Source organism: Acromyrmex echinatior, chromosome 6 (assembly GCF_024713525.1).
Source record: "Acromyrmex echinatior isolate Ae372 chromosome 6, ASM2471352v2, whole genome shotgun sequence".
NCBI classification, from domain to species: domain Eukaryota; kingdom Metazoa; phylum Arthropoda; class Insecta; order Hymenoptera; family Formicidae; genus Acromyrmex; species Acromyrmex echinatior.
In genome coordinates this window covers 9,118,400-9,129,080 of record NC_141857.1, presented here as the reverse complement: position 1 = coordinate 9,129,080, position 10,681 = coordinate 9,118,400, and the positions used below count along the sequence as shown (strand labels likewise).

Genomic DNA, 10,681 nt, shown 5'->3' with positions numbered 1-10,681 from the left:
TAATTATTCTTTCATCATTACGAATTACAATAAAAACATTAAACGTTTCGGCCACAATCTCGCCATCTTCAGTAAAATTAATAATATTCTTAAGACGCAGAGTTACATCAAGTTGGAATCAAATTCAACCCTCGTATGTTATAATTGTAAAGATCGTGTTTGCATCAAAGCGACGCTGCTTCATATAATAATGTTAGTAAACGTAAATATTTATTAGTTTCTTTTTCTCTTCCTTTGTAATACATGTACGTATGTATGTATGTGTGTATGTATTTATGAACGTATGTATATGTACGTATATATGTATTGTATATATATATATATATATATATATATATATATATATATATATGTACATATGCATGAACGTATGTATGAACGTATATGTATGAACGTATTTTAATTTCAATTTCAATTTTAATTTCAATTTATTTATTGTGCAATACAATACAGGAATTACGTTTTGCGTGGTACACTAGGTACATAAATGATGAGTCATCAGCAAACTGCTGCTACTACGCTTCCCAAAACACAGTAACGTACAAAATATTACAAAATAGTAAATGAACATAATAGTTGAATAATTTTGACTACTAAAGCATGAGATAAAAAACATAATTGATATTATTCAGTTAAATTGTGTAAATGGCACGAGTTCAGTAGGCATAGTTATTACAGAGAATACCATTATAGAAAATAATGTTACAATCGTTTTAATTAATAATAATGACTGGAAATTCGCAAAGTTTTGATAGAAATTGAGTTATTGATTGTTCATAGATTTGAATTTGGCGGCGGGGCGAAAAGAAAGCAAGAAGACAGAAGAACGTATGTATGAACGTATGTACAAATGTATGAATAATGGTATGTACGTACGTATGAACGTATATATGAATGTATGAATGATCCGAAACATCAACGCTTCTGTTAAACGCGTCGCGACATGTTCGATCTGATAGTATATATAGGCAATGTATATAGGCAGTGTATAAGGCTTTTCTATCCAATCGTGAGCTTCAGTTACAAGCGTTAAGACATAGATCGAGTAAAAGAATTTATACACCGAAAATCGATCGAGCGAAAGGGGTACCGTTCAAGTCCACCGCCATCAAAGGAAAAAGCGAGATATTGGGAATGCCCTGGGGAGAAAGCATCAAAGCAATCGTCATCAATCCCATCGAAATATGAGCCATAAAGTATAAACATTGATAAACATGAACAAAGAAAATACGTAAAAAAGAAAGTAAAACGCGATAAAATGTATCGTGACACGTTCGCAATTCTTAGAAAGAGAGAGGGGGTTATCACTCTATGATTCTAGAAGTCATATATGCCATATTATCATATATGCCACAATTTACGCAGATACAATCAGTCTTGCAATATCCGCTTGTACGAACGGTTAAAAAAATGTACATCGCCAAAGACAGCAGTGCATCGTATGAAAAAACTGCAGTAACATGTAAGTTTCAACGTTTTATATATAAAAAGAATTTTTTTAACATTACGTACGTACGCAACATAGAGCGCGGTGTGTTTACGCATGACTTTTGAGCAGACGTTACGATCTGACGGCTACGGACTACAAATATTTGGAAATTGGAATTACATTTGTCCGTCGAATTACGTAGAGATCGCCCTTGGAAATCATCGCGGACATGAATTGTCGCTGTTTTTCGAAATGTGGAAGGGTCTCTACGAGCAAGGATGAAATATTTACAAGATGCGAAACGAAGACAATTCATTTAAAGAACTTATACAAAAAAATTTACATTTTTATCATTTAAAAAATTTTAATTTTTAACAATAAGAATAATAACAAATAGAATGAATAAACGACAAAAATGTGTTATTATAAATAAGCATGTAACCTTATTCACACAACTTTCATACAATTGTATACATGTATACAGTTTATTCTAAGTGTAAGTATTAAACACATTTCCAAATTAACTTTTCTTTGCAGGGACTGTACATGTAATACATTTTTAAGATATTAGTGAAGAGACACAATAATTTTTCACTGTCAATACTAAACATTCGTAGTTTATATACGTTACATATACCATAGATTTTTCGTACTGGTGAATATCGGAACGCAGCCTTATGACATGTTTCTCCATACAAATGTCCATGACCTTGACTGGCACTAATATTAAAAAGTTTGCACATGTTTTTATAAAAATTTTATACGAGTATCTGAACTTCCGTAAGCGGTAGTGTACGTACACGAATAATAATCGGCGCATCCACACAAAGAAATTCCTTCCATTCAAAGAAATGTTTCTTTTCTATTGAAGAAAAAATTGACTAATTTGCTGTCAAAGAAAAATCTCAACTCGCGAGCCTACAGAAAGATTTCTCCGATTTAAAGAAATGTTGCTTTGCGATACGATTAAAAAAAAATTGTCGTGTACGTACACTACCGTTCATGGAAGTTCAATCACTCGCATAAATTTTATCGAATAATCATTTTAAAAATTTAGACTTTATAAAATAGCAATTGTACGAGGGCAAGTCAATAAGTTCTTAGAAAATCCATCAGAGGACACTCGCAGTGTCATGTCACACTACTTTTTGAGTAGCATCTTTCAACTGATTATTGTCAAATTTTGAGCGGAATTCATCATCGTTTTATTTCTGTAGATGATTAAAGCGAACAACTTTGTATTTTTTGCAAAATGGAAAAAACGAGTTTCGTACAGTGATCAAACATCTACATATGAAAGGTTTAAAGCCGAAGAAATCAAAGCCGAGTTCATAGCACATCTGCACCAGCGTTGCGACTATATATTATACAATTGGGTGAATGAATTTAAACATGGTTGTCACATCCAAACGTGATGCACCTTGTTCAGGACGTCCAATTGAGGCTGCTACGCCAGAAATGATCGATAAGTCTACGATATTGTTTTGATTGATCGATGAGTGAAAGTGCGCGAGCTTGTTGAGACCATAGGCATATCACATGGCACAGTGATTTCAATTTTGCACGAACAATTGGATATGAAAAAGCTATTGGCAAGATGAGATGGTGCCTCACTGTGGATCATAAGCGCGACCGTGTGACGATTTCAAAACAGATGTTTGGAGATGTTTCAACGTAATCCAGATGAATTTCTGCGTCGATTCATTACTATTAACAAAACATGGATCCATTATTTCACACCCGAAACGAAGGAACAGTCAAAATAATGAACTTCACCGAGTGAACCAGTTCCGAAGAAGACCGTGATGTCGATCGAAAAGGTGATGGCAGTTTTTTGGGATGCATGCGGTATAATTCATATTGATTACCTTCCGTTGAAGCAAACGATCAAAGGCGATTACTATGCAGTCTTATTGGACCGTTTCAACAATACTGTTTTAAAGAAAAAACATCTCCATTTGACGAAGATGAAAGTGCTTTTCCATCAAGACAATGCACGGGTTCACACGTGCGCAGCACCGATGGCCAAATTTAACGAATTCCGCTACGAATTGCTTCCCCATCCAGGATATTCACCAGATTTAGCCCCCTGTGATTATTTTCTGTTTTCAAACCTGAAGAAATGGTTCAAAGGAAAGAGATTCACCACCAGGGAGCAGCTCATCGCCGAAACAGAGGCTTATTTTGAAGGGACAAATCATATTACTCGGACGGCTTGAAAAAGTTGGAGAATCGTTAGATCAAATGTATTTAGCTGAAAGGAGACTATGTTAGAGAAATAAAATGAGAAATAAAAATGAATCGATAAAAAAAATGTGTTTTACTATGTTTTTCTAAAAATTTATTGATTTGCCCTCGTATTATTTTCGAAATATAATATATTTTGAATCGCTTGTATGTAATACATACTAACAATTGCAAAAGCTTTACAAATTAGTTTTAATTTTGTATGTCAAAAAGTATTGTCTTTACTTCATACAACATTGATATTATAATTAATGAATTTCAAAAATTTGATCAGAGAACACAAATATGGACTCGCGCTATGGTATACTACATGGACTGAAAAGTCCCGGGATTTTTAATGAAAACAAGCGTTTTTTGTGCAAAGTTATATTTATTCCTCAACATAATTGCCCTTCGAGGACGATACACTTGGTATAGCGATTTTCCAACATTTCGATGCCCTTTCTGTAGTACGAAACGTCCAAGTCTTCGAAATACGCCTCGGTTTCCGCGATGACTTCCTCATTTGATGTGAATCTCTTTCCCTGGAGCCACCGCTTGAGGTTTGAGAACAGATAATAGTCATTGGGGGCCAAGTCTGGAGAATACGGTGGGTGAGCAACCAATTTGAATCGTAATTGGTCCAATTTGACCATCGCTTTCAAGGATGTGTGTAACGGTGCGTTATCGATATGATGGTACAGAACTTTTTTCTTCGCCATATGGGGCCGTTTTTTCTTTATTTCGTCGTTCAGTTTGTCCAATAACGCTGCATAATACTCTCCCGTAATTGTTCTTCTCTTCTGCAGGTAAAGATGAAGATTATGCCATGCGCATCCCAAAAAACGGAGGCCATAACCTTCCCGGCCGAGCGTTGGTCTTTTGGCCGCTTTGGTCGGCTTTCGTGGCTTTTCAGCCACTTTGCAGACTGCCTATTGGACTCAGGCATATGGTAATGGACCCACGTTTCATCCATCGTCACAAAACGTCGAAAAAAGTTCGCTCGATTACGCTGCAACAACGCCAAACCGACCGTTGAATCATCAACGCGCTGCTGTTTTTGATCGATGGTCAGCAAACGCGGCACACATCGTGCCGATAGCTTTTTCATCTCCAAAACATCGTGCAAAATGTATCCCGCCCGTTTTTTTGAGATGCCCACGGCCTCAGTTAACTCGCGCAACTTCACTTTACGATCACTCAAAACGATTCGATGCACTTGCTTTGTGATTTCCGCATTCGTAGCCTCTTTTGGCCATCCAGAGCGAGGTGCGTCTTCGGTGCTTGTACGACCCATTTTAAATTCAGTAAACCACCGATAAACTGTTGTTCTCGAAGGAGCAGATGTGGGATAACATTTCTGCAACCATTTCAATGATTGTTCAGAAGTTTTTCCCATCAAAAAACAATGTTTGATCAAGATGTGATATTCCTGTTTTTCAATTTTTTTTACGAAGGCGAAAGTAACGCCACTTAAACGACTGTAGCTTGTAAACGAATGAACGAAATGTCATGAAACTTCATACATAAACTAGTGACAGATGAATCTCTTGAAATGAATCATGTTCATTTTCTAGTGGCACCATCTATTGAAAAATTCCGGGACTTTTCAGCCCATGTAGTATGTTGCCAGCCTTTCCCCATAAGTGGGAGATAGACTAGCAAAAACTTTATAAAATATTTTTAATTTAATTTTGGCACATAAAATTAAAAATAATTTATAAAACTTTTACAAATTGCTAGTATGTGTACAAGTGATCTAAAATATATTTCAAAAATACAATTGCTGTTTTATGTCTTAATTTTTTACATGATTATTCGATGAAATTTATGCGGATGTCCGAAGTTCCATGAGTAGTGTAGAAAAATACAGAAAAATATCATTCTAGTACTAAAAGGGAACGCAATTTTTATTCTTCTTCTTTTGAGTAACAATAATATCATTACAAAGAATATTTTCTTGATAATATAATTTTAAAATATTCTTATTATATACTTGAAACAAGTTAATATTTACGTAACATTTTTTTGTATACACATGTGCATGCTTCAGAACTAACTAAACTGAGTTTTTTTCAAAAGTTCTTAATTATTTCCCAATTTTCGCAATCGAGATATTTCTAAAGCGCCGAATATCCGTCATCGATAGCTTGGCGCGCAGGGAGTGGGGCAAGTGCTCACCGCCTCTAAACTCGAACGGCGCGGCTCGAACCTGCTAGGCTATCCCCGCTCCTCGCACCGTGCGCTCGGTGGGCCGTACCTTCGGTAATAGTAGATCGGGCGGACGCGCGTATTCGACTATCTTTAAATGTTAATATTTCATTATTGCGAGCATTGCAAAATGGTAGAGAACTTTTCAACTCATTTTAGTCTGCTCTACCTGCTCGAGACGAGTGTACATATATGTATATATACAGGGTGGCATGAATATACGGCCCCACTCGTCCCGAGCAGGTAGAGCGGATTAAACTGAGTAGAAAAGTTCTCTATTATTTAGCAATACTCGCAATTAACTCAATAATTAACTAGATATTAACGTTTCAAGATAGCCGAATACGCGCGTCCGCCTGACCTACTCTTGTCGAAGGTACGGCCCACCGAGCGCACGGCGCGCGGGCCGCGAGGAGCGGGAATGGTCTAGCAGGCGCACCGCACTGTGCGCTCGGTGGGCCGTATCTTCGACAATGGTAGGTCTGGTGGACGCGCGTATTCGGCTATCTTTAAACGTTAATATCTCGTTAATTATTACGAGCATTGCAAAATAGTAGAAGACTTTTCTACTCAGTTTAGTCCGCTCTACCTGCTCGGGACGAGTAGGACTGTATATTCATGCCACTCTGTATATATTAGGTGTTGGAATTAATTCGTAGCGTTTTACAAGTGATGGGAAGTACTTTCATTAATGTATTTTTTAATGCTCATGTGAAATAAATAACATTCTTTCATTAAAAACGCTACGAATTAATTCCAACACCTAATATATATATATATATTTATATATAGCCCCTTTTACACTATGTAATTTTGATTCTATAAATTTTTCTCTACACTTTATAGATTAGAAGATATTTCAGGTGGTAATAGTTATATTGATTGCCAAGTGAACTATTAATCAAAATAATTTTACATTAAGATTCTATTATTACAAATTGTAAATGTCTTATTGTCTATCTCTTTAATTTGACAGCAATTCGTAGTGAGCGTTTGATGTTTTCCGATACAATGGAAAAAGAGCAATATCGATTCGTGATTTGTTTCTTATTTTTGGATGGAAAAACGCGCGAAGAAATAAAAACGAAGTTGGATGCCATCTATGGGAACTCTTCTATGATATCCATCTATGATAACCATCAGATATTGGTTCAACGAATTCAAACGTGGTCGTTCGTCTGTTTTTGATGAGGAACGCCCAGGCTGCCCGGCAGACGTTACTGAGAAAATCGTTGAAAAAGTCCACGACATGATTCTCGCTGATCGCCGAACGAAAGTGCATGAAGTAGCAGAGGCCTATTTTGCAGAGTTCGACAAATCGTATTTTTCTGAGGAGTTAAAAAAATGGCAGAAGCGTTGGGAAAAGTGTATCCTCCTAAAAGGGGATTACGTTGAAAAATAAAAAAAATTTTTGTGAAAAGCTTTCGTCTTCATTATTTACACGGGTACTTATTTGCCCGTAATTTACATGAAAACCGCTTGAAATAACCAGAGTGATGATCTCATCATATCGCACGCTCGAGATCATATGACAAGACAGTCTAACTTACACGTCATGTTTTGAACAAAATCTCAGAGAAGAAAGCATCAATTCTCCGTAAACAAATTCGAATATTGCATTAAGAGACTTAGTGTCCTTTTTAATATTGACCATTTTTTGTTTTTTAATGAAAATTATTTCAGATGTTAATCGTTTATGTAAATTTTCTTCTTTATCCAAAATTTTAACATCCTCCCAGTCAAAATCATGGGAAGATTCTATGTGCCATAATTACTGAATACTGTGTAGTATTCCAATTAATGTGATTTTTATATTCATTAACACGTGCTTTAAGGATTCTTCTCCATCTGTCCCATATAAAATGCGTCACAATTTTTACAATTTATTTTATAAACTACATTGCTATGTGATACAGTAGGAAGATCATCTTTCTGAACTCTGATAACTTTTTTAAATTTATTTATACGCTTATATGCTTATTAATTAATCTTTATTGAAAAAGTTTTTTATCTTCTCGATGTGATGTTAGGTATGAAAGGTACCGCAAAAAATCTTCTTTTAATTTCATTATTATTATCTGAATTCTCGTATTCATTATTACTAAGAGTGTTATTATGATTGTTAAATTGAATGAATTTTTTTCTTAATCTCTTATTAATGATATTAAAGATCATATGTAGGATAACCATTATTAAATAATATTCTTATAATTTTATCAAAATTCTTTTATTGAAAAATGGGATGTAATAGCTGAAGAACTCTATTCATTAATCCTATGATAAGGCCTTCTTTTTATACCATGGAATGTTTTGAGAAGTAATTTAAAAATTGTCCAGAAGACGTAGGTTTTTGATACCAGTCATAAATTATATGATCTTCTTTTTTTATTAAGCTTATGTCTAAAAAGTTTAATCCAACTAAACTTTTGTCCAAAATTTTATGTATAAAGGACGCTAAATTATCCTCCTATTTTTAAAGTGAATTTTAAACGTGGATAATAATCATTAAAAATATTAAGTAATTGGTCAATATATGATTTGTCAATAGCAATATCGTCTACATATCTTATACAAAAGGTCGGGGCTATGTCTAGTTTATTTAAGCAAAATTTTTCTAAATCACACATCACAATGTTAGATACCATAGGTAACAAAGGTGAATCCATCGATACTCCAAAAGTCTGTTTATAAATTTTATTATTGAACATAAAAAACGTTGAGTTAAGAATAAATTTTAACGCCGTGATAAATTTAGTTAATAGAATTTGCGTGTTGTTTTGTATTAAATTCCATTTATTATTTATCCCTTCTATAACAACTTTTAAATCAACTCGGATATTAGTATATAACGACACAGCATCTAGAGAAAATAAATTGTCTTCTTCAGAGATTTTCAATTTTATGAGATATAATTAACCAATTTAAAACTAATTCCTATGTGACTGTCAGCTAGTGGTAAACTTTTGTCCAAAATTTTATGTATAAAGGACGCTAAATTATGTAAAGAACTGTCAGTAGAAGAGATAATAATGCGCAATGGGTTACCTACTTTATATATTTTAGGCCGTCTATATACACGTAGTAAAATTGAATTGAAAAAATTTAAGTTTTTATATTCGAGTCTGTTATAACCCTGATGTTTCTATCTACTCAAGATCTTCTACAATTCTATGATTATATTATTTGCAGTATTCCAATTGACAGATGTGTAAATCTAAACAACAAAGAAATCAAGTTTAATACGTTAATCCTATTTAAAATTTGATATATTGTACATGTTATTTATACGACAAATATGTTTTTAAGTATTAAACATTGTATTGATAAGGATCGTAACTGACAATCGAAAGGTTTACATTTTACATTTCATCAAATTTATCACACACGAATAACTAGTGTTGGTTGTTATAGGCATCTTTATACCTGATTAACTCGTTAGAGCCTTGACTATTCATTGTAACATAATAATATTTTCAATTTGATTTTGATATTTATAAAAGAAATAAATGGAAAAATATGATCTAAGTTTACGTAACTTACTATTTAGGATTAGTCTGGCAAACTCTCGCTAATCAAATTTTTTATATGTTTCATTATAACATTATATGATAAATATATCGAATAAGAATTGCCCCCCCCCCCCTCTATAATCTTGACCTTGACATATTGATCATGACCTTGAATAACCTCCAGCAGATTTTAATCGTCGCTCGTTCTTTATTAAAAAGTTATTAACAAAAAAAGTTTGAAAAAATAACATTTTATTTCGGCTATACAGGATCATTCAGAAAAAACGTTTGTCCTTATAGTGTCATATTCCTGACTTAATTCTAAGACGATTTTTCCTTTGCGAAAATTTTGTCCGAAACTTAGTTTTCAAATTACAAGAAGAAATAGTAAACGTATCACAGGCCGCGTAGAGGAAACGGGCAGGAGCGACGCTCACGATAAGAAGCGAGCACTTTGCGCGCGGGGCGTACTGTGATCGGACACATTCATACATTTATAAAAACATATTTCTTCTTACTTTTCCCTCTACTTCACTATCTCTTTGTTCTTCTTACATATACTTTAAATATGATAATTTCATTAAATTATAAATTAGAGTGATGAAATTAAAATGAATATGGAACTCTTTGAGTATCGGATTGTTTTTTACTTCATTGATAAAATTGTTAGAGAAATGTAATAAAAGAGTGAAATTAGACAATAATTACGTGCAATAAGCATGTAATTAAAACTATTATTGACATATAAATCAAACAACTATTTCAGTATTCTATTCAGTCGAATTCTAAGAGCATTTCTTACAATTCGAAAAAAACTTGTTAAACTTAATTGTATGTCAACGGACGTTACAATATTTGTAGCACGCAATTTTATTGTTCAATTTCTCACCTTTACAAAAATTTCTATAACAATTTTATTTACGCTTTCGCGTTCGTAACATTTATTACATGCTTATGAGAAATCTTATGAGAAACACGATCGCGCTTCTTAAAGTCAAAGAGTTGTGAAAATTTAAAACAAAAACATAAGCCAAATACGTTTTAAAAGCTTATTATTATCTTAATTATAAAATTGTTATTATTTTGTAGATGTTCCATGATTCCATTTTGCTCTAGTTTTTTGAGATAGTCAGAGGAATAAATTTGAATACACTGTAATGGTACTTGACACAACGATTTACTGTAATTCACTTTCTTCATTCAAATAATAAATGCCTTTAAATACTTTGATTGAGTCACACGTCTCCACGATGAGATTCTTCTTTTATAAATTGTCACGTTTCAACTTATTGAGAGACACTTCGAT

General features: G+C 33.6%; 1 long non-coding RNA gene across 1 annotated transcript; it reads left to right on the top strand.

Annotated features, from left to right (window-relative positions):
* Positions 1–637: 637 nt before the first annotated feature.
* On the top strand, positions 638–7,231 carry LOC147909360 (uncharacterized). The gene is made up of 3 exons (XR_015545468.1): positions 638–1,462; positions 1,559–1,925; positions 6,843–7,231. It is a non-coding gene; the product is annotated as an uncharacterized LOC147909360 (long non-coding RNA).
* Positions 7,232–10,681: the final 3,450 nt, after the last annotated feature.